Raw genomic sequence first — 8,373 nt, forward strand, 5'->3', positions numbered from 1 at the left:
CCGCAGTTTACATAGACTTTTTCTATTAGACCCCGACCGCTCCAGCCCTGGCAGACTGATCACATCAAAACCCTCAAACGACACAGTCGTGCCCTAGAGCGACTATGGCGCAAAACCAAATCCCAACAAGCCTTCACCCGCTACAAATCTGCCTTCCGCACCTATACCTCCTCCCTCCACGCAGCCAAACAAGCCTACTTCCTGACCCTCATCAAGACCCTCTCCTCCAACCCTCGCCGACTCTTCTCCACCTTCAACTCTCTACTCTCTCCACCCCCACCTCCACCCAGCACCTCACTCACCGCCCTTGAGATTGCCAATCACTTCAGAAACAAGATTGACACAATTCGCAAGGACATTGCCGCAACTCACACGCCCTCTCAACCCGTCCCCTCTCACACAGCTACCCCCTCATCCCCCCTCGACATTACCCGCAGGGACTTCGTCACTGCTCAAACTCCCTCCAACCCCGTTCCCCTCACTCAGCTACCCCCTCATCACCCCTCTCCCACGGCCCCACCACTGCTCTGACCTCCACTTCCACCCCACCCTACATTCCTCATACTGAAGCTCCCCCAACACTCCACACCTTTGACCTTACTACCATCGAGGAAGTCTCCAAGATCCTCTCTGATGCCCGCCTCACCACCTGCCCCCTTGACCCTATCCCCTCACAACTCCTACGACCTCCCTCCCCCTCCATCCTACACTCCCTCACCCACATCTTTAATCTCTCCCTCTCCTCCGGCACTTTCCCCTCCCCTCTGAAGCATGCACACATCACCCCCATACTTAAAAAGCCCTCCCTGGACCCCAATGACCCGATTAACCTCAGACCCATCTCCCTGCTCCCATTTACATCTAAACTCCTCGAGTGCCTCGTCTACACCCGCCTATGCTCTCACCTCAACGACAACCACCTCCTCGATCCCCTACAGTCCGGCTTCCGTCCCCTACACTCCACCAAAACCGCCTTACTCAAACTCTTCAACGCACTTCTAACCGCCAAAGCTAATGGCCACTATTCAGTGCTCCTACTCCTTGACCTCTCTGCGACCTTCGACACAGTTGACCACCCCCTCCTCCTCAAAATACTACACTCCCTCGGCCTCAGAGATTCTGCTCTCTCCTGGCTCTCATCCTACCTGTCACAACGCTCTTTCAGCGTTACCTATAATGCTACCATCTCCCCCTCACTCCCCCTCTCTGTTGGGGTCCCTCAAGGCTCTGTCCTTGGGCCCCTTCTCTTCTCCATCTACACCTCCTCCCTTGGCCAACTCATACACTCTCACGGCTTCAACTACCACGTCTATGCCGACGACACACAAATCTATCTCTCAACCCCCCACCTCACCCCCTCGGTCTCTGCCCGAATCACACACCTACTGAGCGATATATCAGATTGGATGTCGCTCCACTTCCTTAAACTGAACCTCTCCAAACCGAGTTCCTTGTCTTCCTGCCAGCCCAGACACCACCCCCCATTGACTTCTCCATCACATCCAACAACGCCAATATCAAACCCGCCCTGCAGGCCAGAGTACTTGGTGTCATTCTGGACTCCAACCTATCCTTCCAGCCCCAAGTCCAATCTTTAACTAACTCGTGCAGACTCCACCTCCGCAACATCGCCAAAATACGCACGTTCCTAATCCCAGAAACCACTAAACAGCTCATCCACTCGCTCATCATATCACGACTCGATTACTGCAACTCCCTCCTCACTGACCTGCCTCGCCACAGGCTATCCCCGCTTCAGTCGATCCTGAATACGGCTGCCAGACTCATTCACCTTTCCAACCGCTCCGTTTCCGCCACCCCCCTCTGCCAATCCCTCCACTGGCTTCCGATTGCGCAACGGATCAAATTCAAAATCCTAACACTGACGTACAAAGCTGTCCACCATACTGCCCCATACTACATCACTGACCTAATATCCAAGTACCGCCCAGCACGCACACTCCGCTCCTCACAAGACCTCCTTCTCTCTAGTTCCCTGGTCTCCTCCTCCCATGCCCGCCTCCAGGACTTCTCCAGGGTGTCACCCATCCTCTGGAACTCCCTGCCCCAACCCATCAGATTATCACCTACTCTCCTCTCCTTTAGGCGCACCCTGAAAACCCATCTCTTCAGGGAAGCCTACCCTACCCCCTGCTAACTTGACTGACCTCCTCCACTCTTCCTACCACTTCATCCCCCACAGCTATCTCCTCCTGTACCACTATCCCGTCTCTTCTAGATTGTAAGCTCGAAAGAGCAGGGCCCTCGATCCCCTCATGTTTTGCATTGTATTGTTGTTGTTCTGTCACATGTTCTGTCCCCCTTTGTAATGTACAGCGCTGAGCGAACTATTGGCGCTTTATAAATACTGTATAATAATAATAATATTAGGTTGCTCATTTTTGGTGCAGTTTCTGGAAGCGGACCAAAGTCCTGCATGCTGGATCTTTGGTGCACTTTCAGAAAACATGCCAAAAATGTATTAATGGAAAGGATCTTATGTGCTGCCAAAAAGGTAAAGAAATACTAAACTTAAGAGCAGCAAGCATCAAATGGTGTTCCACCACTAAACATAAATAGATAATATAAAGTGAGTAAATAGTGCTGCGCTATAAAACTATCCCCTAAATCACTATGCAAAAAGACATAAATAAATCCAAAATCAAATAAGTACATTAAAGGTGCAGAGCAGAATTCAATAAAGTAAGTAAACACCCGCCAGAGCCTCAATCCAACACTAAGATAAATACCCAATCAGGGCATCGATATGCCATGCAAACGATATGCCCAATCCTAATTAAAGGATGACATACTAGACATATGTGTAAAATAACGCAAAAAGCATAAAAAATAATAAGTAAATACCCAGGTGACCCCCTCACATGGGCCGTGTGAAAAATTGCAGACAAGGCACTAAACACGTGACATTAAGTGATAATACATGAATATGTAGTGGTAAATAATGAGTAAAAAACATAAATAGTGACTTTTGAGTGAATTTTCAAAAAGAAAGTTCATATAAAAAGTGATAGTCCGTGATGTCAATAAATCCACAATGTGTAATATTCGAGAATCTTGCCCTTTGGTGTGCTGTAATATCCACCACCACCAGGCATGCATGATCACCTTCACTGGTTGACCCACATCACATGGGTCAAACAAGGCGTAACTCCAACTCTTCATTCCTCTGCATGCCCTGGCCAATCACGGAAACCCGCAGGGAAAATATAGAATAAAAGAAAGGGGCTCCTCATAGTCACTTAATGTCATGTGTTTAGTGCTTTATCTGCAGTTTTTCACACGGCCCATGTGAGGGGGTCAGCCGGGTATTTACTTATTATTTTTATACTTTTTGCGTTATTATAATAAGTAAATACCCGGCTGACCCTCTCACATGGGCCGTGTGAAAAACTGCAGATAAAGCACTAAACACGTGACACCAAAGGGCAAGATTCTCAAATATTACACATTGTGGATTTATTCACGGACTGTCACTTTTTATATGAACTTTGTGAAAATTCACTCAAAAGTCACTATTTATGTTTTTTACTCATTATTTACCACTACATATTCATGTATTATCACTTAATGTCACGTGTTTAGTGCCTTGTCTGCAATTTTTCACACGGCCCATGTGAGGGGGTCAGCCGGGTATTTACTTATTATTTTTTATGCTTTTTGCATTATTGTACACATATTTCTAGTATGTCATCCTTTAATTAGGATTGGGCATATCGATGCCCTGATTGGGTATTTATCTTAGTGTTTGATTAAGGCTCTGTCGGGTGTTTACTTACTTTATTGAGTTCTGCTCTGCACCTTTAATGTACTTATTTTATTTTTGATTTGTATATGTCTTCTTGCATAGCGATTTAGGGGATGGTTTTATAGCGCAGCACTATTTACTCACTTATATGCCAAAAATGTGCAACCTAATAGAAAGTCTATGGAAAACCATGGGTTAACTGCAGAAAAACCACAGTGTGAAACTGGTCTAAAGGTAATTCTTCCAGTGGGGACCCCTGACCTGCTGACAACTACAGGGAGATTTAGGCTACTTTCACACTGATCCGCAGCATAGACACGCTAAAAATGCATATGGGCTTTTGCCATGTTTGCGGTGTGTCTTACACAGGACATGTGACTCAAAAACCGCATCAAAAACGCAACACAGGTGCATTTTTGATGCGTCTTTCCCACGTTTTCAATGCATTTTAATAAGGAGGAGCATTTTTTTACTGCACCAAAAATGCAGAAAGCAGGATTTTACTAAACGGAACAGATTGGTGCGAGCAGTTCAATAGGATTACATGGTCACGTTTTTCTTCTGCTTTTTTTTTTACACACAAGCAGAAGAAAAACGGATCAATGTGAAAGCAGCCTTATTTCTCATTTCCTGTTGTCTACAGGACATTTAGGGTTCTAAAATGAAAAAAAAATGGCAATAGATATTGATTGAGTAATATCGATTAACTCCTAGCATAACTATAGGCAAGTCATATAAAAAAAAGTGTTAGGAAAAAACCATACTAATGCAGATAGAACAAGTCAACCAATAGTACACACAGCAGGTTAACAATGAATTTTGGAAAATTTTTTGAATTTCCCATCATCCTTTTTGCTGTCAGCCCGCGTCTTTTGTTTTCCTTCCAACATTGCGGCACAAAGTCAGCGCTTATTCATTTACTGTAACCGGCTTTCCTCCCAGCACATTACACAGAAAGGTTCCGAATCCTCTCCGCTGCTTTCTTCAATACAAAACCTTCCTATAATCATGAAACAAAGTGTAACGTTCCATGTCACATTGTGAATACGATAATTACAGTCTTCCCAGCAGTTATCATCTCATGACTTCATAATTATATGGAAAGTCCTGTGTGTATAAATACACATTGCACATTGTGTCCCCAGCCATGCGCTGTGCCTGCACTCCTTTCATGAAGGGTTCACGGCTTCCATTATACCATATGAATTGACTGCAGGCTGGAATTAAAGATAAAGTGCTTTAGTTGTACAGCGTCTAATGGAAATAGCCAAAAATCAGTCATGTCGCAGCATGTCTGGAACAAGGAGCATGGAGTCTGGAACCACAAATAGCTGCAGACAATGCGGAGGCATTAAATTGGAAGGACATTTCTCAGCAGATGAGGCTCATGGCTCAAACACGAAACGGCAGAGTTCCTGGGCTCACAGAGACCTCTAGGAAAAACCAATAAAACCAGAAGGGCAAGAAGTCAGAGGCCCTGCAGCGGGTTATCTGGCAGAAAGCCTGGTCTATATACCTTACTTGGGAAAAGGTCAAGGCCACATACTTTACATGGAAAGAGGTCAAGGACATATACCTTATGCAAGACAAGGTCTGGGCCATACATCTTACCTGGGAGAAAGTGTAGGCCATATACCTGTACATTATCTGGGGAAGGTCTGGGCCATTTATCTTACCTGGGAGATGGTCCAGGCCTTATATTTTATCTCGGGGAAGGTCTGGGCCATGTATCTTACCTGGGAGAAGGTCTGGGCCATATCTTACCTGGGAGAAGGTCTGGCCCATAAACTTTACCTAGGAGAAGGTCTGAGCCATATACCTACCTGTGAGAAGGTCTGGGCCATATACTTTGCCTGGGGAAGGTTTGGGCCATATGTTTTTTTGGGAAAAGGTCTGGGCAATATACCTTACCTGGGAGAAGGTCTGGACCATATACCTTACCTGGGAGAAGGTCTGGGCCATATATATCACCTGAGAGAATATCTGAGCAATATACCTTATTTGAGAGATGGTCTGGGCCATTTATCTTACCAGGAGAAGTTCTGGGCCAAATACCTTACCTGGGAAAAGTTCTGGACCATATACCTTACCCGAGTGAAGGTCTGGGACATATACCTTACCTGGGAGAAGGTCTGGACCATATACCTTACCTGAGTGAAGGTCTGGGCCATATATTTTACCTGGATGTAATTCTGGTTTATAAAACCTACCTGGGAAAATGTCCTGGCCATAAACCTTCCCTTACCTGAGAGAAGGTCTGGGCCATATACCTTAATTGGGAGAAAGCTTTGGATATATACCTTACCTGGGAGAGGATCTGCGCCATATACAGTACCTTACCTGGGAGAACACTGTACCATTTACAATGATCTCTGCACCTGAGAAGCTTACACTTTAATGTCTACTTCATACTCCTACAATTACATATGAAGCGAGCTAAATATCTTGGATGTCAGTGAACTTGTTGGTATATTTTTGGATTGTTGAAGGAACTGGAGCATTTGTAGGAATACCATAACTGTACAGAGAGAACATGCAAACTCTAAGCACACTGAATATTGAGGAGACCTGAACTCAAGACCTCAGTGCATCTAAGCAGCTGTGCTAACCAACAAGCCACCCTGAGTATATTTGATGACAGATATGTATGTTTCTTCTCTTCAGATGGATTTTTCTTTATGTTTGATGAAGCAGGGTATGTGCATTATTCCATATGTCTCCCATATATCATTATCACAAATCATCCATCTTCTGCACTTGTCAAGCTGCAGACAGCACCATGATCCATAACATGCTGCTATGATGCAAATCAGGACAGTTATCATAGTCTGCAAACACTACATGAGGAATCCAATGCAGGCAGCGCTCAGACTGGCTTTGTATTGTAAAAAACAGATAAGGAACAGAGTGGAGAGTGAATCCATCACCATGACACCGGCGACTTTGGACACGAAGGCGTTTCGTGCGGAGTCTTTCCACCTTTGAAAGTGGACGTAGATGACATTTGCTCGGGAGATCCAGCCTGTTGTATTCCCTGGTATGTTATACCCCATTGGTCACCAGGACCAGATTCACCAGGAGAGGGTGAATTTCTGCAATGGGGACAAAGACCACATCAATACATGACAGTAGCTCCAACAACTTACAATTCTATCCAAAACCAAGAAAAAAGGTTTGGATCTACTTAAATACCAAAGTTGAAGTCACAGAAACAGATCTGGAGCCAGATATTGAACTAAAACCCTTTTTATCCTGTTATGACTTAGAATTATAATATGCAGTCAAATAGGCACCATTAAACATTGTGCATTTAGTAATCAGCACTCAGTAACAGACTCAGTCTGACACACCCCCTCTTTAGCCTGGCACTCCTCCTCTCTTCATCTGTAACATAAAAAATCTGTGTGAGGATACTTGTGCTGGGGGGTGCGGCTGTAATGAGGGTGCGGCTGTAATGAGGGGTGTGGTTTTAATGAGGGGTGTGACTGTAATGAGGGGTGTGGTTTTAATGAGGGGTGTGGCTGCAATGAGGGGTGTGGTTTTAATGAGGGGCGTGGCTGCAATGAGGGGTGTGGTTTTAATGAGGGGTGTGGCTGTAATGAGGGGTGTGGTTTTGATGAGGGTTGGCTGTAATGAGGGGTGTGGTTTTAATGAGAGATGTGGCTGTTACTTAGCTCTGCCAGCAAAGAGCACTGCAGTGTGAGCTCAGGAAGCAAACATTTTACCTGTTCCAACAAAAGGTATTTGAAGGCATTTTCAATCAACAATCAGACCACAAATCACAACATGCGGGGGGTGCAGGACCAAACCGAGATTGAAAAATGAGACCTCAACTAAGTCTTACTTACTTTGCCATAACCAATGTCCTAACCACTAACTCTACAAGAGTCATAGTCCTTATGGCAATGTTACTTTCTCACCAACAAAATCATGCAGCAAAATAAATCTGTACCGTAATGTACCAACAACCAAGACCTTGGCGCCATATGCGCTAAATGTCAGATTGAATGACACCATTTCCATTGTTTTTACAGACTTTTTGCTGTTTTTGTCAGTTGTCCCCTGTTTATACCAGGGGCTTAACTACAGATCATGGACCCATAGCAAAATTGTGATGGGGTCCCCCCCAGCAAACTCCCTGCAGTCATCGATCTTAAAGTGATAGTAAAGGATATTTTGGTTTTATTCAAGTAAAAAAGAGGTTGTACCTACAGTACAACAATATTGCACAGAGCAGTCTCTTACCTCCTTTTTGGTGGTCCCCTGCTGGTGCTATCTGCTTCTTCTCCCTCCGTCTGGCCCTTTGCAAGCTGGCTGCTAAGAGGGCACCTGTGCAGGTGCGCTCCCGACCCACATGGAAGAAAAATATATTTGAAATATTTTTTTTTAAAAATTCTTCCCAAATATATTGCCATATATTTGAAATGCTACAATTTTGGCCATATTTAATATATTTCAATAAATATATATATACTGCCTGTTGAAATGCATTTTTATTACAAAATATATGAAAAATATTTTTAAAAATACATTTCAAATATACTGTATGTCTTTAAAAATACAAATCTACATTTTTGGAATGCATTTACAGATATATGTAAAAATAT

The sequence above is a fragment of the Staurois parvus genome, unplaced genomic scaffold (assembly GCF_062004578.1).
Source record: "Staurois parvus isolate SC_StPar_1 unplaced genomic scaffold, SC_StPar_1.0 ptg000458l, whole genome shotgun sequence".
NCBI lineage: Eukaryota > Metazoa > Chordata > Amphibia > Anura > Ranidae > Staurois > Staurois parvus.